This window comes from Lytechinus pictus, chromosome 3 (genome assembly GCF_037042905.1).
Source record: "Lytechinus pictus isolate F3 Inbred chromosome 3, Lp3.0, whole genome shotgun sequence".
NCBI classification, from domain to species: Eukaryota; Metazoa; Echinodermata; class Echinoidea; order Temnopleuroida; family Toxopneustidae; genus Lytechinus; species Lytechinus pictus.
Genome location: NC_087247.1, coordinates 48078108 through 48101598, shown reverse-complemented (window position 1 = coordinate 48101598; position 23491 = coordinate 48078108).

Here is a 23491-nt window from a genome sequence, read left to right as displayed (position 1 = left end):
GACTGATAGATTTATTATGATCAACAGATTCTCGTTCAGTTGTGTGCACCACCATACAGTGACCCCCATCCCTTGTGAAAATGACCATACATAATCATTAAAATATACTGTTACCATGACCATGTTTATAATGATAGCCCAGCACCACGGAGCAGAACATTAAAGGTCAAGTCCACCCCAGAAAAATGTTGATTTGAATGAATAGAGAAAAATCTAACGAGCATAAAGCTGAAAACTTCATCAAAATCGGATGTAAAATAAGAAAGTTATGACATTTTAAAGTTTCGCATATTTTTCTCAAAACAGTTATATGCACAACTCATTGATATGCAAATGCGAGAGTCTATGATGTCCATCACTCACTATTTCTTTTGTTTTTTATTGTTTGAATTGTACAATATATCAATTTATACAGAATTGACAATAATGTAAAACTCCTGAACTGAACTACATAATGTTGAACAATGTTAATTCCACAAGTTCAGGGAGGAATAAAGCTCGATTTCAAATGACATGGGGGAGAAAATCAGAATATTTCATATTTCAGATAATAAAATACAAAAGAAATAGTGAGTGTGTGATGTCATCAGTCCCCTCATTTGCATACTGGCCAGGATGTGCATATAACTGTTGTGTGAAATTAAGCGAAACTTTAAAATGTCATAACTTTCTTATTTTACATCCGATTTTGATGAAATTTTCAGTGTTATGATTGTTGGATTTTTCTCTTTTTATTCAAATCAACTTTTTGTCAGGGTGGACTTGTCCTTTAAGATAGAGAGAAGGCGCCATATAAATACCTATTATAATTATTATCATGATGTTATAGAAAAGGTGTTGCCCCCTTGACGTTATGTATTAGACATTTTATTTTTCTGAGTGAATGAGAAACAAAAAAAAGTGTTCAACGGTTATGGGTAAGACGAGAGAGGAAAAATACCTTAGAAGAGGATATAGAGATGATAAATATAGAAGGAAGGAGGAAAAAACATGGGCCTACGGATAAAGGTGGAGTTAGAGACTGATAGAAACGGGGGTAGAGGAAGGTGGAGGTTATTTGTTTTTCACCTGTCCTTTTATTTCACCCTGGAATTATGCATCTGAATTGATTCTCAGATAGCATACATTGAGTTTAATACTTAACATGCTTAATGGTTATATATCAACGGATAAAGGTGATATCATATTCATGGAAAGTTTGAAAAAGTTCGTTAAAAGCTAAACATGCAGTACATGTAAACATTATTAAGCGAAGAGAGTGTGTTGTTTAATCAGAACTTGTATTTTCTCTATATTTTACACGTTGGTGAGGAATTCCATTAGGGTAATATTTGCATTAGCAATCAAACTAATTGTTGCCCAAGGTGTACTTTTCAATATCACCTTTTTGTTGTGTTACCTCTTATATGTTGCGACATTATCTGTGCATTAAAGGTATTGGATGAAGGTAATAGTTTGGAAGCCTCTCTCCTGATAGCAAATGAATACAGACATTCATGATCTTGCAAATTTGAGGAAGTAAGGAGTTCACTTTTAGGGGCACCTCTTCGTGTACATCCATCAATATATATAAAAAGATCTTTGATTAATCTTTGATCTGTAGTATTTTCCTTTTTTTTTTTTTTTAACAAATATCTCTTCAATAATTTTCCTTAACAATAGAGCTCAGACGTCAAACTGAATGTAACGTATAATATTTTGTCAGACTTCAAAGAAAAAAGCAGAACTTGGGAGAAGCAATGTTTTATATTGTTCAAATTCTGTGGGGAGAGTTCATGTGAAGATGTAGTGTGTTAGTGTGGGTGAGGGAGGGTGTGTGTGGGTGTGTGTGTTTGTAACCGTTCCTTCTCGGACTCCCGTCAGGGCTACGAGGATATACGAACCCACTGGACTGTATTCTATAAAAATGCAAATCCCACATTTAAAAAAAAAATTGTTTGAATTAATTGAGAAAACACAGAATTTTTCCCGTCAAATCGGATGCAAAAATATAAAAGAAATATCACTCTAAGTCTTTGCTCTCATTTACATAATAAGGGTGATAATTACGGCGAAATGCCGAAGGGTATGTGTATTATAAAGTTGCAATATTGAAGCTTTCCCTTGTATTGTGTAACAAATTTCTTCTAAGATAAGTAGTATAAAAAACACAATTTCCAAAGATAGTACACGGTGCGCTACACTCTCATTTTCGTTATTCGCTGGAAAAAAAATTGTCGAGACACTATATAAAAAACTGTTACAAGCAAAAGACCATCTTGTGAATGACGGGCTAAATTACAATTTATCACATGATTTACCTTTGTCTGCGAATGATATGTATTTAAAGATTTATATCTCTATAATGTAATTGGATGAATGATTTAAAAATGAAAAGCATATGCAAAGCACTGATTAATCCAAATCCTTCCTTCAGATTGACATTTAACAGTTCGGTGCAACTAATTATGATCAAGAGTGCTAAAAAGAAATATTTCATCATAACTTTCTCCCGTTACTATCTGTCTTTGTGTAATTATAGATGAAGATAGATAGATAGCAAATAAGGGTTTAACAAAATGCAAGGAATGAATAGCTCTCAGACACAAAATGTGATTAACTGATTACGTCATCTAAATTACTGCAAAACCTTATTTTACTGTTTCTTCTCAAAATGTTAAGTTTCACTCTTGCAAAAAGATTTTTTTTCTCTAGGTCGCTAAGTTCTCTCGCATGTTTATATGCATTATCTGAAATTTTTCGGGGATGACGGTCACAGACCCCCACCAGGTTGCAGTTCATACCTTTGGTCGTGAAAATAAATAGCCACACCTGCATGGTACCATTCTAAAATAGTCAATATTCTGTAGCTTTACATTTTTGGCGAAGATGTACGTAAGCATATTTTTAGTAATAGTAATTACAGTTCGAAAATTACACATCAAAATGATAATCAATTTTTTTTTTCAAAACGGCTTACTACGTCCCCAGCATTTCCGAGTCACAGAGATATACATGGTGTCAAAGAGTGCGTAGATGACTGATGACGATATCAATATTAACCAATCACATGACGCCATTTGCAGAAATCCGTGTGATTGGTCTTCATAATATTAAGCGTTTTTGCGCATGCGCGTGTCAATAAGTTGTTTTTCCCCCCAATGCTTTTGGTAACTCGAATTGGAGATGTGCTGCTCGCAATTGACATGTGTATATAAGCGATAGGGAGGTTGAGACATCTTAGTGACACGATACGGAGATACGACGCTAAAACAACGAGACTGACTTTTTTTGGACTGAGATCGGAGAGAGACAGGAAAACCCGATTTCTGCGGCGCAAAATTAGATTAAAGAGAGTGAGTTTCCCTGCCGGACAAAACAGTGACAGCAGTTTACTCGGAAAGCAGATAACAATTCACATAAATTCACAATGAATACGAGGTATGTGAGGATATTATATTCATATTTCACATATTTTGGCAGCTGTAAAATTATACCAAAGATTCAGAACTAGTTATTACTTGCTTTGCCTATATCGAGATAGTTTTGGATCGCTTACTTTGTATAATTATGTTTTTCATTTTCTGCATGCGTGTTTCTCATTATATTATTCATGAATTTGTGGGGGTCTAAGGAACTAATTGCCAATTATAATGAAATTTTACTTTGATCTATGGCTATGCCGGTAAAATGAACTTGTTATAGCCATATCAATGTTGTTTGTTGTTTTTGTGGAAGAAATGTGCTAACAACCTTTTCCTATAAATACCATCCTAAAGGCAAAGGACATATCAACAGAAAGCTGAGTTGAATCAATAAACCAAACCAGCAAAAATGGAGAAAATAGAAAGTTATGAAATTTCAAGATTTACCTGATATAACAAATTTTATGCACAAGATGGTCGCCCGGGCGGAGCTATGTTTTTTTTTTAGTAGTGACAAATAGGACAAGAGGAAAGAAGGGGAGGAGAATAAAAAAAAAAAAAAAAGCCTGTGTAGTATATTTCTGTAATACTCTCATCATTCAATTAAAAAAAATCACCGCTACGTCACTTTTCTTCACCCCCCTCCCATTCCAGAACGCATTGGAGTTTATTCTGGAATGGGAGTTGTAGCCAAATTGAAATAGATGACGTAACACATTCACACTTTATTTGGAATTCTGTAATAAAATTATACGCATTCAAAGATGATTTCACATGGAGCAGTAACATAACGCTTTACATTATCGTATCGTGATTATATGAGGAAAACAAATGATTTTTCATATTACAATGCAAAATAATGGTGTGTGTATGTATGTATGTATGTGCGTTTGTGGGGGTGAGGTGAGCGTATGTGGGTGCGTGTGTATGTATGTGAGGGTATACGTGCGAACGTATGTGTGGGACTTCATCTGCTTGTTTATTACCATATCAGTAAAAAAATACTAACCGTCTTATGCTTATAACTGTTCGATACAATTAATATAAAGTGAATATGTCATAATTTTCCTATTCTTGTACCTATATGTGACATACATCTTTTTATTTTAATCAACTTGTTTCTGCGGTTGGTTTTGGTCTTTGAATCATGGTAGCCCTTACAGGCATTCGAGGTAAAACCAGATGATCATCAGGACATATGCCTATCATTCCTCCAAACTGTTTCATAGACTTTGAACAAATATAAAGTGTGTAAGTAACGGGTGCATGGTTAGTATTATATTCACATACATTTTATGTAAGTTCCCTTTATAATGTAAAAAAAAAATTGTAGTATAGCAAACTTCTCTCAACAGTAGGCTTACAATTAATTTCTTTACGGAATAGATAGCTTTAACTGCTTATGTTATTGGTATACTTCTCACTTATCTATACTTTAATAGTTATAGTTAATAAATGATATATATATATATATATATTTCATTCATTAATTATAACTATTAAAGTATAGACAAGTGAGAAGTATACCAATAACATAATCAGTTGAGTTATTAGGTCAAGCGCTTAATTTAAGTCAAAGAAAAATGATGGACCTACATAAAAGCAAGCTTGTAAAACTGCAGGTAAAACAAAATTTGAAATAATACGTTCTTAACGCATAATGTAGTGCAGGTACTACGCTGATGACGGAATAACAAGAAACAGCAATTATGGGATCTATTTCTTGAATCCACGCCCTAAGCATACGCGAAATCAATTAGGATGCATTTGGTCAGTGTCCATGTATCTTGAATGAATCAAGAGCAAGATGGATACGAAGATCCGAAACATCGATTAGGTAGTGAAAAAAAGAGACATCTTCCATCGCCAGGTATCTGGTGTTTAATATCAAGAATGATTTGACTAAAATATGGGCTGTGAACCCTTCAATATTATCTAATGGCAAATATTGAAAAGTTCTCATTCAATGTGTATTTCTTTCTCTGTTTTGCTGTTATAATAGTTCGTTCAAGAAATATCGAATCAGAAAGCATTTATTCTTATAAAACAAGTGAACCAATTTGAATATCATATACTGAATTCGTATTATAAGATCAAATTAATGGATCAGCTGGTATTGTTTTAAGTTTAATCTACGTTGTCAATATGAGAACTAATCCATTATCACATTAATCATTTTACTCAGTTTTTCAGTTTTAGTGATTATATAAGTACGGAATTTCCTATACACTCTTGCCTATCCATGAATTCAAAATAATTTTATTTTCTGAAAATTTAGCGTTATCATCGTCATGTCCTTTTAGATTGGCAATATGTTTAAAAAAAAACCAGGGAAATCACAGGCTATACTAAGAAATGATAACATTTAATTCTCGATTCAGATGCATTATAGTCTTTTGGAGTTCATTGAAAAAGACAAATCTCCATCAGATCAAATAATGAGGGAGTATAAAAATGTTAAACCTGTATAAATTTGGCAAATGACGAATTATCATTATTGCTTATTGCAGCAAAGATCAGAAGCGATTGAGAAAAAAGAAAGACATTCTTCACTACGTGTTTTAGTTGTTTGTTTCTGCCAATTCGCTGGACTTACAATAATAAGTATACAATAAAAACGCTGAATGGTCAACTCTTAAAGACACTCTCCATTACTTTTCAAGTTCAAGTTCAAGTTTTATTTTCCATTTCCATTATCAACATTATAAGCAAATACAAATCAAACATACATTATAAATATAAACAAATACAAATGAAATATGATAACAATTATTCAAATCAATTACAAGTTCCAAACCATTTGTAAAATAGGTTTAACAGAATGTGATATGGAAATGAGGGGATCCACTAAAAAGCATTGCCTGTACAGCGTGGATCCCCTAAGATAGTATATTAAACATTTGAAAAATGGGACTCATTCGCAAGTGTAAATACAATAAGTTAAAATAGAATATTGGAAATAATAATAAGATGGTGAGTAATAGCGAGAAATGATAAAAAGATGACAGAGATACGGGACGATACTAAAAACTAAAAAGAAAACAAAGACTGACGAAGAATATAGAGGGGAGAGAGAAGGAATAAAGTACTGAAAGGGGAGCGAGAGAGGAGAGGGCAACGATAAGTGGGGGGGGGGGAGACAGATAGAGAGGAGGCACACACACGCAGATTATGTGGAGAGAAAGGGTCAGAAAGAGAGAGAGAGGGGGGGGGGGCAAGAACGAGAGTGCAAACGTAGATCAAAGAGAGTGTGCCTTAATAGCGTGCTTAGACAATACTAAAAATATACAAACTAATTAATTACTTTGGTTAGACAGTAACATAAATATTTTTAGTTTTCTCTTAAAGGAGTGGATATAGGGGGCCTGTTGAACATCTTTATGGAGTGAATTCCAAAATTTGGGGGCGGTGAAAATAAATATGTTTCATATGTTCATATGTTTCATGAACATCCATATGGAAAAAAAAACACTGATAGTGTTCTAGATAATGATAGTACACTCTAATACAGTTACCGAATAGCTCAAATGTATGGAGCTGGTCGTACCTCAAACATAACATAAAACTATCATAACAACTAAATTTGATGGCCATTTGCTTTGCTTTTTCTTATCCGAAGTATTCAACCCGCATTCAACGACACATCATTGATCAACGTTTAAGTTTAAAGTTTATTAAAATAAATTAAATAAATTAAAAAATATTTATTTTCACGTGTATATCTGTCCATATACCTACAAATATAAGAATCATTACCCCCACTATTATTCTCTGGATGAAGTAGTCACCGTTTTGACAAGGTTCTTCAATGGAAACAGAAGTTGCCGTTAATGAATGATCGGTCTGTGTTTTTTAATGGATTGGACAGAGTGATGAGGTTTCATTTTAACAATGGAAAATCTAGAAAGTCTAGAATTCTACTTATGTCTTTTTAGCTAATTGAATAATGTGTTGTCAGATTTTAAGCACGATTTCAACTCATTTGCTTTAAATTTCTTTTAGGTAGTCATGAGATGTAAATCTCGAGTCGATCGCGTTTTAACACCCTTAACCATTGTTGAAGATGGGAATTCAGTACATGTATTTTGGGAGTAAAACAACGTACCACATAATGCACTTTGCACCGATGAGATATAAAATATTGGCCGCACTAAAGTAAGTTATATGTTTTTTTCCTGTGATAGGCCGCAATATTCGATATATTTATAAATCCATAGAATCCATAGAGAGCAACCCATTTGCAGATCTGTGAGGTGAGAATGTTATGTTGGGCATACTACTAAAGTGACTTCTTTCCCATAACGGCAACGGAAGTAGTCGAGAATCTTATACAGAAATTACATTTTCATGGGCCCCCCCCCCCCCCCCATCGGGTCATGTGTCTAGTTCTTGTTCTTTTGACATGGTAAAGTTTAGTTTTGTAGAGGGTACATGATCATGTGATCTAAGCAAAATAACACCATGGTAGGTAAACACATCGTGTCAAATTGACCCGAGAGAACAATAGTCCAAGTATAGATTGGGCGTCTCTAGGTAAGTAATATATCATCTCCCGGGAAATCATAAGCTGGGCGATACATTTTCGCCGCCATGATGAATTAGTACGGAGCATGCGACAGATCAATTACTCGCTACCGTTTTTATGATTTCTTGCCAATTACTTTCTTTTTTTAACCCTCCTCTCTTTTTTTCATGAAGATTCATAATATATTAACACTAACGATCCATGCGCTTTTCCTTGCCACCTGGAGAAATTGCATTTTCCTCATAGATGATACGGTCGTCCGAAGCCGCCGATCATTATTGTGTATATGTGAAAAGAAAACAAAACCTATCTTAATAATTTATCCGACTAAAGCTCTATTCCTTCTTCTATGTACACCAATCGTATTTAAAACAGAAATAAAGCTTCATTCCAACATTGTTCTCATTTGGTTAGGTGAGATCATGTATTTACAAATATCATATCGATATAGGAATTTTGTTCAAACGAAATGATCAATGTAGTTTTAAAGATTTTGGAATGGCTTCGGTCATCCCTTGTTAAAGAGAGTGATATATATGAATAAATACAACACAGACGTGGATTATTAAATACTAACCGTGTTCAGATATGAATATCAAATTGTTCAATTATTGTGGGACAGTTGGTATGTCAAGTGTATATATTAGGATGTTTTGTATGGTAATAATGATGAGTTTATTTCTTGTGCGCTGATGATCTTATAGCCTACGATAGGACAAGTTTTCGTGGAAGAGGTCACAACTTGAGAATGTTTTCCATCTAGCCCTGGGACAACAAGGACATCCTCCGCAGTACATTTTAATCAACCATTGTTTCGACTAGAAGTTGCTTGAAGGGAGTAGTACAGGGGTTATTCTTCCACCCACATTGTTAACTGATATGGGCAAATTACTACGTTCGTCAATTTTGTTACACTTAACGGTATTTCTCCAAGACTATTAGTCTCTTGAGTATTGATTCGAAGTCCGTAGAAACGTCAAATGTCTTTGAAAATCCTTTTATGGTAATGTTTTCGGTGTTTAAAGATAATATTAGACCACAAGCAGTCCCGTAAAGCCCGTCTAAAGCTTTGATAGGTAAACTGTGTGAATTATAAACAGGTATCATCTAACATCTAACATATGTCGTTTTCAATTAATTCTTTTTAATGGCCCTTCGAGCATTTTCCAGTGATTGGATATAAAAAACAATAGAGACAAAGTCATATCCTCACTTTTCCATGTTGTAGTTTTATGTTAACAGAAGAAAAAATAAATTACACTGATTATCTTTATTTGTCATCCTCTACATCTCTCCATCATATTTTCTTAAGATGATTTCCAAATGAAAGTCTTAATCATGAGCAGTTTCAGATGGGGCTTTCGAGTAGCATTTTCTTAATAACAGAACGTCACATCATGCATGCCCTAGGTATTCAATATCAATGTTTTTTATGTGTTTGATAATATGGCCCTCGTCAACGTTTTTAGTCATATATCAAAATTATTTATATAACAAAGAAACAATATATTCATTTAAAAGTTGTGCATTCAAATATCCGAATGAATCAAACATTCGGAATTAGAGTGGAAGACTGCGTGGTCAATCGACCATAGGTCATGAATCCGAAGTGAGCTGGTACGAAACTTTGACGGTTAACAAGACAATGAGTGAGTTATTGTGATGACCTTCCTGTATACCCAATATACAGTGCGTATCAGAAAAAAATGGGACAGTTTTGAAAGGTTTATCAAAATTTTGTTTCAAATTATGATGTCTATATTTCGATGTCTATAAATGCTCTGGAGTCTTATATTTCAAATGTCATTAAAAATTAAGTTTCGTTCATGCTTGAGCGTACACGAAAATTTTTTGTTAGGGGTTAAAAAAAAGGCTTGCGCCAAGTGGCAGAGAATGAGAAAATATTGACGATCAGACATGCTGCTAATCAGCAGACTTCCTCTTAACCTTTTCATTTTCTTTGCCATAATTTTTCTATTCTGCTTTCAAACTCCATTTACAAAGCATTAAATTTACTTGATTTGTTTTGTATTTTCATTTATATGCGTTATCTTTCAGCATTGAATATTCCTTCTTAAGTAAGAAAAAAAACCGTTGTTGTCAACCAAAGCAAGAAGGTTAGCATTATGAATGGGAGAGCTTGTAGCTTATTCAAATCCTTTTATTATGCGAAACAAAGTTTATGGTGCCTTTAAAAGACATAAATCCTATTGTCAAGGGACATTGATTCCTTGAACAAGCTGAATTGCATGCTTGAAAGGGTACTGGAAACAATTTTTAAATAGGGTTTTCGGTTAAAGTTCGACACGCAAATTAGGAGATTTCACTAAGAAATGAAGCTCTTTATGATTAAGAGAAATTCGACAACCCCCCCCCCCCCCAAAAAAAAAAAAGGTTTCTGCTACAAAATTAAGGTAATTTCTGTTAAAAAATCTGCTATTTAACATAAGTAACAGTTTTCCAGGGGGTGCTGGCTATGATGAATAATACACACAGCACCCCCAGGGAAATCTTGGGGTGCTTTAGTACCCCCGATACCCCGCTTCCCTGGGCCATGGTGCTTGACGGCACAATATTAATTCTCACATGAAAAGTTTTATGTCTATCAGATGCACCATAACCTTTGTAACACACAATGAAAGGATTTGAATGAATTACAAGCTCTCAATAATGCAAATCTCCTTGCTGGGGTTGATAACAAAGTTTTTTCCCTAGTTCTGAAGGAATATTCAATGCTAAATGATAACATAATATTTTTTCAAGTAAATTAATGCTTTGTAAATGGATTTTGAAGGCATAATCAGAAAATTATGGCAAAGATAATAAAAAGGTTAAAAGGAAGTCTGCTGATAAGCAAGATGTCTAATCGTCAATATTTTTTCATTTTCTGCCACTTCCCCACTTGGCGCAATCCCTTTTTTGAAGCCCTGACAAAAAATGTTCCGCGTTCGCTCAAGCATGAACGAATTCATTTTTTTTTAACGGCATTTGAGTGATAAGACTTCAGAGCATCTATTAAAATAAAATTATAGACATCATGATTTGAAACCAAATTTTGATAAACTTTTCAAAACTGTCCCTTTTTTGATACGCACTGTATGTGATTCTGTGTATGGCACGATCTGTATAAAAACTGTATCTGTATAAAACACAAGGTCACCTATATAAATGGACACGTACATGTATCTCTTTAATAGATAAATGACATGTTTCTTCGTCTAGTTGTTTATTTTCATATATTCTTTCAATATGCGAAATAAATAACATTAAAATTAATACCGGTTGCGTTTTAATTTTTGCGTCACGAATGATGGGCCGTTTGTTATAAACAGTCGAATATAGCATTATCGTACAGTGGCCTATACAGATGGGGGCTTGGGGGAGCTTCCCCAAAAACTTTTGACAACCAAGGAAAAAAAGAGATCGAATGAAGAAAAGGAAAAATAGAAGGGTGAAATATGATATAATTTTCTGAATATTATGTCAAAATCTATCACAAATTTGATTTTGTAATGAAAAATGTCTAAAGTTTTGTTTCCTTTTTGTAAATTTTGCCTGTTATGCCATATCTCGCCCTTCAAAATTTATGACACATTACGCCACATAATCGTATATCCATATACGTCGCATAAATAAACGATGAAGTTTGGGAGTCCGAAAGAAGCACAGATTTGGTCAAATTACACCAAAGCATGTTGTTTTCGTTTTAATCATCATAATAATTGCTACCATTAATAATGATCCTAATAGGTATGCTTTTAGATTGACACATGCATATTCTACAAGATATGGGTTCATTTTGATAAAATATCTTAGTAAGATTATTCTGCTGCTGCTTAAGTACTACTTCCGCCGCCACCACTGCTGTTGCTGCTGCTGCTGCTACTACTACTACTACTACTACTACTACTACTATACTACTACTTCTACTACTACTACTACTACTGCTACTACTCAGGGGCGGATCCAGGATTTTCCAAAAAGGGGGGGGGGCAAATTTTACAGAGGAAAATTTTGACACGCAAAAAAAAAATGTTTTCAACCACAAATGAAGGATATTTAGTACCCGAAAAAAATTGACACGCAAAAAAAGAAAGAAAGAAAAAAAGTCTTCATTTCAAAAGAGGAGGCACGCCTCTGTTTTAATGGCATTTTTACATTACAAATTAAGGAGGGGGCACATGCCCCCTGTGCCCCCCTGGATCCGCCAGTGATACTACTACTACTACTACTACTACTACTACTACTACTACTACTACTACTACTACTACTACTACTACCACTACAACTTCTGCTGCTACTACTACTACTACTACTACCACTACAACTGCTGCTGCTACTACTACTACTACTACTACTACTACTACCACTGCAACTGCTGCTGCTACTACTACTACTACTACTACTACCACTACAACTGCTGCTGCTACTACTACTACTACTACTACTACTACTACTACTACTACCACTACAACTGCTACTACTACTACTACTACTACTACCACTACAACTGCTGCTACTACTACTACTACTACTACTACTACTACTACTACCACTACAACTGCTACTGCTACTACCACTACAACTGCTGCTGCTACTACTACTACTAACTACAACTACTACTACTACCACTACAACTGCTGCTACTACTACTACTACTACCACTACAACTGCTGCTACTACTACTACTACTACTACTACCACTACAACCATGGGTGTCGATCAGTATTCTTGGTTGGGGGGGATGATGACACAAAAGTTCTTGTGGATGGGGATCTTTCAACATTACCCCCACTAAAATCACAAGTTAGGACATTTGGGAGTGATTGATATGCATGGTGTTCTTGGAAATTCCTTCATTGTTGTAGTGTACTGTACTTATATAATTTTTTTTTAATTCAATTTGTGTTACAAGTAAGCCTATTCTAAACTCATACGAAAGAAAAAATGACAAAAATTATCTGGAACATGTACATAGTGATCTGTTGATTGAGCATGATGTATACACAGGGGCATCGATCCATTTTTCTGATTGGGGGGGGGGGGGGGCAAAATCATGAATCAACGTTCCAAAGACGCTCGATCATATAAAACGAACAAACTCACCCACACACCCCTACACCCCCACACATAGGCCTATATTTTATATATATATATATATATATATATATATATATGTTTATATGAATCATGAGAAAGAGACACATATCTCAACCTCACCAACAATGCGAGCGCGAAGCGCGAGCTGAAATTTTTTTAGTATGACATGAAAACAGGAAAAATGTACCTGTTTATGGTTTGCTTGTAGTAGCATAGAGCATAGATACATGTATCTCACTAGAGAGCGAGCTAAAATTTCTTTATATTCTGACGTGAAAGCTTGATATTCTAAGCACTTTTGGTACCAATGATTAAGATGGGTATCTAGAAGAACAATAGATGCGAGCGCAAAGCGTCAGCTGAAAATTTTAATATTTCGATCTGGACAAAAAGACAATTTAATGGACGCTTTTAATAAAGAACAAGATATATATCCAACAAAAGATTATTGCAAATCGAAGCGGGAGTTCTTTTGAGGTATAGAACTGAAAACGGGACATTCTATTCACCTATTTAATCATGAAAAGTATAGGGTTTTGGTACAGAAATGATGCGAGCGCGAAGCGCGAGCTGAAAATTTTTATATTCCGATCTGAAAAGCAGACATTTTGAGCACGATTTTAGATCAAAATCAAGTTGGTATCTTAATCTCGCTTGCTGGTTTCAGTGTAGCATTACAATCTTATTTTATTTTTTGTTGCACATGCGGAATTATTGGGAGGGGGGCAAAACGATATGTTCCCCCCAAATATCTTCATTGGTGGGGCTATTACTCTAATAGCTATATGGTCATTCCTTAGACGATTTATCTTGCCACCCTTTTACTCCCGTTTGTTTTTCCACCCTTTTGAATTAATTGATTTATTAATTCATTCACCACTGGTGAGATGGAACACCCTATCAACAAAAGTTGTTTTTCGTTGGGGTCCTTTTATGTCAGGTGTTAAAAAATATCATATACATAAACATTTCATTCTTTTTCATCTTGAACTTCCACCCATCTGTTTAATAGTCCTGAAAAAGAATGTTTTCATTTAATAACAATATACACAAATTGCGAGGGAAACAAACTGATTGATGGCATACTATAATCATCACTATAATCATCATGATCAAACTTTTCATTTTTTCATCATCATTATTATAATTGTTCTACCCTAAATTATTGGGGGGGGGATGATAATACAGGCCATCCCCCCCACTTGAAATATTGGGGGGGGATATATCCCCCCCCCCATCCCCCCCGTGATCGACACCCATGACTACAACTGCTGCTACTACTACTACTACTACTACTACTACTACTACTACCACTACAACTGCTGCTGCTACTTCTACTAGAACGACTACTGTGGATACAGTGTGTGATGCAAAACTATACTTTAGCAACTTAAAATCTCTCTTTTCTTTTTAAATTCATTTACATTTATATTTGTAGTTGTTATTATGTATTTATGTATATTCAAATTAACTGTTGCTGCGCTAGCGCCATGAGCGTTTCTGGACATTGTGCGCGCTCAATACTGAAGACACCACTATTATTATTTACAACCACTACTAGTTCTCATGACAATTGTCATTATGGTACATGTTGGTTCTTTTACAGAGCCCATATCTATCATACTATAACTCCCGTGTCGCTAAGTAATTTTCTTCACTCTGGCGGTATATACAAAACTTTTCGCTTTTTTTCTAGAATTTCAAGGAATTTATCATGCCATGAGCCCACTTACCTTAACTGAATAGCAATCGACAAACATAGACTTTTTTTTCAAATCATATAGTTCTTCAAATGAATTCAAACTCTAAGTTATCTACCAAACTATGCACTCTGAAAAACAAACTGCTAAATTCAATTCTTTATAGGAGCTTGCACAGAAACAGCAAATATAGTACACCTAGTGTTATATTGAGCACACAACCTGTCATTTTTATCACCTTATAACTGTGTAAGTACTGAAATCGGCACTTATTCAAGCTCCTAAATAACTGAACACTTATTTTTTTGTAAACTCTGTACTATTACATCCCCCCCCCCAATCTACAATAGCCATGTAGACACTTTGAAAATTATGCCTTTTTCTTCACTCTATTACCTTTGTGGAAATAATATTAACCATAAACATGTATTTAAAAAAGAAGTATATTAAAGGTTAATAAACAAGATTTATCTCTCTCTACATATTTTTCTCTTTCTTAATTGGATGAAATTTTCAGAAGATAACAATATCAAGTTTAAGCCAAAATATAGACTTTTGCATGAATAAGCAATGCTTCATAATCCTATCAGGTTGTTATTGTAAAATGACGTGTTAGAATTGAGGCTAATGCACACATTTGAATTTTAAAATGCCAAAAAGATATAGGTAATAGGTTCCAAAATCTTTCACAGCCTGGGTGATATAAGAGAAAGGGTTTAGGTCACTCTTGAATTCATCCAGGATTTATATCTGAAATTACAAGAATTATCAGCCTTAGATATCGAAATTGCCTGATTTTAGGTCTCGCTCTTAAACCAAAAAGAAAAACGAACACAAATTAAAAAAATGAAAACATGATTGCTCTTGTGGTTTGTTTGATTGATGTTTTCATTTTGATCATGTGTATTCTAGAATGAGTCGTAAACCTTGACTTTACAATTTTTAACTAGACACATTCGCATATATTTAAAGAAAAAAAAAATTTACGTTCGTTCAATAAAAAAAGGTTTACCCAATATTGGGTAAAATGGGAACACGCATGTTGGTTTAAAAGATACCCAATATTTTGTAAATTTTACGCAATGTTGCGTTGAAATAGCCCAATAAGGGGGGAAAATACCCAGCTAACATCCATGTTCCCTTTCTACCCAATATTGAGTAATATTTTACTCAGTGTTTTAGCGTGTTCAATTCAAATCGGTTTTCGGATTATATAGATATATGCATATTACTAGACAAACTGTCCATAAAAATAAGTATGCATGTTATAAATGAAGGCCATGATGAAGGCCAGTATGACTGAAAGTTTGTATAAATAAAATAAAACTAAACATCACGTGATACGTTTTATTCCTATTATGTTTTATATAGCTATTCGTTTATAGTTACCTTGACTTTACGTTCGACTGGTTATCGTTTCCTGTGCTTCACGAGATACCCCAAAATGTCTTTATTGGGAATGTAATTCCAATAGCCTTCATCAAACTTTGAAAAAAAAAAGAATTTTCCATTCATAATTATGTATGTTAAAATAAGACATTTGATTCTCTAGGATCAAATCTATTTCAAAAGTAACATTTACATCGTGAGTTAAAGATAGGCCTTCTATTAAAACGTTAATGTGAATCAATACCGAATGAAGATCTGTGCCCCCCCCCCAAAAAAAAATAGTATAACCCTTTTGTCTGCTCAAAATTTTCTGTATTTGTTCTTTACCCATACACAATTTTTTTCAAGCAAGTGCACACCTCGTTATCAACAATGCATAAAGCATTTCGATTTATTTGAAAGCAGGATAAAAGATCATTGTCGATTAAATGCCTTGCTCACGGGCATAGGTGCGGGGCAGGGGATCGAACCCTGGACTTTTCATGTATGGCCAGGCGCCGTAACCACTCGGCCACGGCACCTCCACTATTCTTTTACGTAACCTATGGAGTAAACACACACCTACCCACACACGCGCGCGCTCAAGACTAAACCACAAACCTCAAGATTAAAATGGTTGACTGAAATTACCAAACGTGGCCCTTGTGTTTAGAAGTTAACCAATACTACTTTTTAATCACTTGCAGTCAACAATATAAAAACCAATCACAGTCTTGAAAAGGTCATCCGTCTGTTACCCTCTGCTTGTTAACAACGGTTTCAACAGCTTCTGAAAAGTGGAGGGGAGGGGGGCGCCTAGCGAGGTTGTTGGAGGGCTGATCCCTCCAACGACAGAGACTTTTAGAACTACAGTGCGTATCAAAAAAAGTTTACACTTTGAAAAAGCCCTGGGAATAAAAAAAATTATACAACATGTGGGTATTTTTTTCAAATATAATCTTGGGTTTGGGTCTCATATATCCAATGAAAGTAAAAGTTTTGGCAGAATGCTACACTTGAGTGAGCACTGTCCATTTTTGTAAATCTCGCAGAAATCTGTTTGCGCAGAAATGCTCGTTTTCACGCTCTGTCAAGGGGAACCGGCGTAATCAAACTTACCCTGCGAAATATTTCTCATACATTTCCCTTGCACTTTTAGTCAATTGAAATAAAACATACATTCAAGCATTTTGTAACAATTTTGCCACCCAAATTGAAATTTCAACACTTAGTAAGCACAACCTTTACCCTTTTTGTGCCAGCTGGATCTGAGGACATAACTGAATCTGAAAAAATGTTTATATCAGACATCTCCAGCATTTTTTTACTAAGTTTTTATCATTTAAAGTGGGTTTACATTTCATTTTTCATTTAATACTTGTTTCTCCACACTTTTCCCAAGCTTGACAATGATTAACAACATGAAAATCTAGCCTAAGCCATTTCATGTAGATCACAGCTCAGTGTAAAGCAAATATCGTCACGATGTTTGGGAGAGTGGGTGGGGCATTGCGCACTCTTCGAAGTGTTTTGGGCAAGGAAACAAGTTAAATGGTAAAATATATCTTCAAATCAAGTTTAATATATAGCTAAATTCCACGTGTTCTTCATGATTAACTATTTCAAAGTTCTGCGCAAATCATTTTTCACTAACTTTTCAAAAGTAAGTGGTGCTCACTCAAGCGGAAATATTTTTTCGACAGTTATATCGTAATTTGCTTAAATGGATCTGTATCAATATTAAAATGTGGAAAAATCTTCAGGATATTACAAATGTATAATTTCATAGGATTTTTTTCTAAGTGTAAACTTTTTTGATACGCACTGTTATTATCATCGGAAAACGTGCCTTTTGATGGTAAAGTAAAAACGATGCCGAGGTAAGGAGGTATTTGCCCCTGCGAAAGTAGCTCCATTAATTTCTCTGATAGAAGGTGAGGGTTAGGTCTGTGATATGTTTGATTAGGGAGAATGATTTTAGGGAGTCTTTGCTCCACGACGGATTTAAGAACATAGAAAGTGTATTGTCAAATGCCCTTCATGACAATGAACAACTAATAGGACTTGGTCGAAAATTGTTAAATGAAATGAACAAGAGTGCTGGAATCGGGACAAACATTATTTGCAATTTTTGTCACCTCCAAAACCTAAAAATACTGCTTTTCCGTTTCACCAATTTTCGACAAAGACCTCCCAGGTGTTTATTGTCATTTGACGGGCATTTTCAATACATTTACTGTGTTCCTAAATCCGACGTGTGTCTCGGAGCGAAAGGGATAGCAGTATTTTTAGAGTTATGTTTGAAGTATGGGCTTGTACTTGACTTAATGTTGGAATTTTCGGTAGGAATAATAGTCGCAGAATCAAATTTTTTTGGAACCCACATTACATGGACGGTTAAAGAGCTACATTTGAGTACATCTCAAACCCAACGTAGCAGCAAAACAACAGGATGGATTCGCTTTTCAGGTTTTCAATAATCAGGGTAATTAGGTTGTGTGTGTGTAGAGGGGGGAGGGGATTATGATGACCACCAACTTTTGATGGGGAACGTCTCACCACTACCCCGCCTATTATTTTATGCCCTAACTATCCACTACAAAGACTTCCCTGGTAACAGGCCCCAGGATAACCTTAAAAGGACGTTCCACAATTATGTTTGTGCGCATCATGCTCTGCACATGTTTTACTCTCTGAGCGCTGACGTCACAATGGATGAACAGGTGTTTAACTTTTCCTCTTGTTTTCACGGTACACCATAATATCATCCGTAGGCAATTGTTGGTCTTGAAAAGGACCGTCCAGACTTTTCCTCTTATCTTGGCAAGCTAGGCCCGGTCCCACTGGCCGATCGACACAAAACGTATGCATAATTAATACAGCGGACTGGAAAATTTCGGGGGTGCATGGCTCCATCCGTTGCAGAAATTGAAAAAAAAATTGCTAAAATTTTATATGCGAGATGCATACGCTTACATCCTTTCTTTTTCCGTGCTACTAACGATGTATAAAATTCAACGTTCCATGTACCTTATCTTTCCTTCCTCGTTTGTTTTCAGCCGCATTGGATGTGAATTGCGCGGATGTACTGCCCAGAGGAAGCAAAGAAGATAAAGCGGACGTTTAACGGATGATAACGGAGATAGAATGTTTGTTGCTCGTATATGTGGCAGATTCAGATCGTACGCGGCGGAAAGTTCATCCTTTCCGAAAGCTTTGTTTTGCAGCTCAAAAATTTTTGCGCGGATGAAATCACAGTGGACGAATGCTCGAGGGATAGAGTGTATGAAATACTTATACGAAGAGTACACAACGGATGCATGGCGTTTTCCAACGGATAACAAAAAAATCACGTTTTACATCCTTTTTGCATCCGTAATTGCACTGGGACCGGGCCTTCAGCTTTTGTGAAGACGCAACTATTATGAAACTATATAAATGTATAATATAAATCCAGTTACGCATTACGTAACCATCGTTTGCAGGGTTGATATGAATTTCTAAAGATGCACGCAGTTGTTAGAGTCATCGACCAAGTAGACCTCATGGGATTGTTGAGAGGGCGATAAATTGGCCAAAAATCGTTGTGACACATGAGGTAATGGGTAATGCGACCATTCGAATTCAGAGCAGACGTCTTGCACATGCGCATAACAGCACTTTTTTGTCAAACAAGCGCAAAGGAAAGTCACTCAAAGGGTCCTCATAATGATTGGGGGAAGGATGTTAGCATGACATGAATGAAAGGGCAGGAAAGAAAAGATCATATTCCACTTTAGGCCATGACTATAGAGTAACATCTATTATTACATGCGGAGGGTAAAGTGATAAGCGATATTTTCAAAAGAGAATCACAATTATTAAATTCGGTTTAGGCACGGACCAGGAGCGGGGCAACAGTGAATTAAGGCAAAGATGACCACAGTCTGAGGATTTTAACGTGATTTAAAAACGGGTAGGAGAAGAAAATAGGAGGAACCCCACCCCAAAACAGATGGTCACAGCGTGAAGAATACGAAGTCGTGTGTACTTCACATCAGCGAGTATTTGCTCAGCGACGTAAGCGGCTTTCAGCGACGTAAAGCGGCTTTCAGCGACGCGGGTGTATAACAAACCCTTTTGATATTCTTAATAAATAGAATTCTTGTAATCAAGAATTTTATTTTGATATCAAGAAATGATTTTTATTTTATCAATAATTAAATTCAAGAATCAAGATTATCAAGAAATAGAATTCTTAAAATCAAGAAATAGGAATAAATGTTAAAATGGCTTGGCATACGCCCGCGTCGCTGAAAGCCCATGCAGTATAGTCTCTGAGCGAAGACTCGTCATTAACAACGGCCATCACACTCCTCGTATTAGATCAGCCATTCTCAATCACTTTTTTTGAAGCTCCACATTTCTTGTTGAGAATCTGTAATGCTCCACTATCCATTCCGCAAACCAGCAAAGTATTTCGGAAGGGGTCAAGAGGCCCCTGGTGGGGGTCGAGGGGCAGAGCCCCCAGAAGTTTTGGAATATGAGGCCTTTTGAATTGCCCAGAGGGGCTCTAATTAATATCAACAGAAGAAATACAAATGCCAACAAACTACACATTATTTATTGAAAGAAAAATGATTAATAATAATAACAATAATAATGTGACTTATAAAGCGCCAAATCCACTCTGTAGATAGCCTATCCGTTATGCGTCGTGCTAGTGGGCAAACTACTGACGGGCGACAAAAAACCTGATGTCGTTCAGGCATTTCCGTCCGCCCGGACGTAATAAACGTTTTGCCCGCTGAAAATGTCCGTGTTTTCCGGAGATTACGCCCGCATATTTTTTTAGCGACTGGAGTACAGGCTACGATTTTTTTCGGTGACTGGATCGCAAGCTACGATTTTTTTGGGTGTCTGAATCACAGGCTATCTGACAATGGTGTCCGTGTAGTGCTTGCGAAAAAGCAAGTCAATCATATTTTTTTCCAGATAATTCGCTACTATATTTGTAAATTACAATCCACTGTTTCTTGTTAGTGTTCTCTCCATTGTGAAATTTTACATGAGTGTGTTTTTATACTAGATAAATATGCAAGTACCTTGTGTTACTGTTACTTGTTGCGTGTGAATCCCGGGGGGGGGGGGCACTTACATTGACGAGTGGATACCATGCGCGACCATGGGGTCTCGAAAAGCACCCTAAACACGTATTTTCCATATTCTTAAAATGCACCCCTTAACAAGTATTGGCGTGTGAAACCCTACCCTTAACAAGTATTGGAACAAATGATACTCTTGGCAAGTGTTCCCTGAAATGAACCCCTAAACAAGTACAGCAATATTTTATTGTTATGTCACGGGTCCGTCGGTCGTCGGTTTTACCTTTACACATCATTAAGTACGGCCCCACCTTCCACATCTCGCGCAAATCGGACTCTAAACGCGTAGTGTTAGGGCAAAAAGGACATCCTTTATAAAACATTTTAATTTTGTTTTATCATCCCCGCAAATTTGACCCTAAACACGTAGCTTTCTTAGCGAAATATATACCCTTTTTTCATTATTTTTGTGTTTTTGACACCCTTATCACGTTACGTACGTAACGTGCCCTATCTTGAAAAAGACATCCTTTTTACGTGTTTTTTTTTGGTCGCGCATGGTATCCACTCGTCAATGTAAGTGCCCCCCCCCCCCCGGGGTGTGAATCAACTAAATTAGCAGGCCTTTGGTCCCACTTATACATTTTTATGTGGCTATAGAATCGTTGAATCGGGGGGGGGGGGGCAAATAGTGCACATAGATAATTAAGGGCAAAAGATAGATAACCACTTTTATTCATGTTAATAAACGTTATAATGAAATTACATAGACAATTTGTGCGTGCAGTGTATATTTTAAAGGGGAATTTCATACCTTAAGAATTTTTTTTTGTAAAAATAGCTGATTAAATAATACAAAATATTAGTGAAGGTTTGAGGAAAAACCTTTAAGTTATTGGATTTTAAGTTTGGGATTTTGACGTCATAAACGAGCAGCTGGACCATATGTTATGTATTAGAAAATGCACCGAAATTTTAAATTTTTGATGGTTCGTAATGAGTTATATTTGTTTTCGTTTGTATAGGAATGGGTGTAAAATAATTTGGTGGTACAATAAAAACCGGTTTCAATTTTCTGAGAAAATGACATTTCGTTGATTTCTTACCATTCGATTATGTAGGAAAGCTGCTCGCATATGACGTCACAAATCAAATAATAAAAAGTCTAATAATTATTTTTCTTTGATGCATTTTTTCTTAAACCTTTGACAATATTGTTTTAATTATTTTTTTTGTTCTGCTATTTTTACATAATTTTTATAATGGTGTGTTTACTAGCTATCCCAGATTTTTTATGTGATTGCTCAAGTAATTGTTTTGTATGTATAACAAACTATGAAATTGCACCCCCCCTTAAAAGAATTACGTCCCGCTCGACCGATTATGAATACTCCACCCCCCTATACTCACAAAAGAAAGGAATTCGTGTCTACGCCCGTAAATTGTGAGGTGGGGGTGGACCATGCACTTCAGTGTGTCCACAAAATTGGTAATTTCAATCCTGTCAAGAGTCAAGACCAGGGGTTACAGCCAAATACCAAACTTTAAATTTAAATTTCTAATAATTTTCAACCAAACTTGGTGACTTTTCCTAAAATTTCAATACATATTTTGTTGGGTATAATATTTCTTTTTGCCATGGGAACTACAAGTTTGAAACACGTTTGTCTATTTTTTTAATCCCATATAATATATAAAATCATGGAATATATTTTTTTCCAATTTCTAATGTCTGAAATGAGTTTATCCCTTGAAAGCCATAGGATATGATTTTGGCTTATTGTATACCTTGCATACCTTAACAGTATGTAAATGAGTACAAAAATAAATAAATTATTTCAGTTAATTATCCAAATCTAGTGGAGAAAATTTGCTCCCATTTTGGCAAATTTGAATATTCTAATTAAATCATAGAGTAATGAATTGTAAACTGTCTCCATCATCAAAATGTGATTATAACTATTTTACATTGTATAATTCAAAATGTTCAAGTCTTACCAAGTTCTAAAGCTCAATCGATCTATGTCATCAATGGAGGTGCCGTGGCCGAGTGGTCTAAGGCGCTGGCAGCTATGCCCGTGAGCAAGGCATTTAATCTACAATGCTCTTTTATCCTGCTATAAAATAAATGGAAATGCTATATGCATTATTGGTAACTAGGTGTGAACTTGTTTTAAAAAAATAAAAAAAATCGTGTCAAATATGATCAGAATAATAAATAAAAACAACACTGGGCATGTGAACGATCAAAATACCTTGGTGTTGATAATGATACAAAGCATTTGTTGGTTGCCCCGACAAACAGGGAAT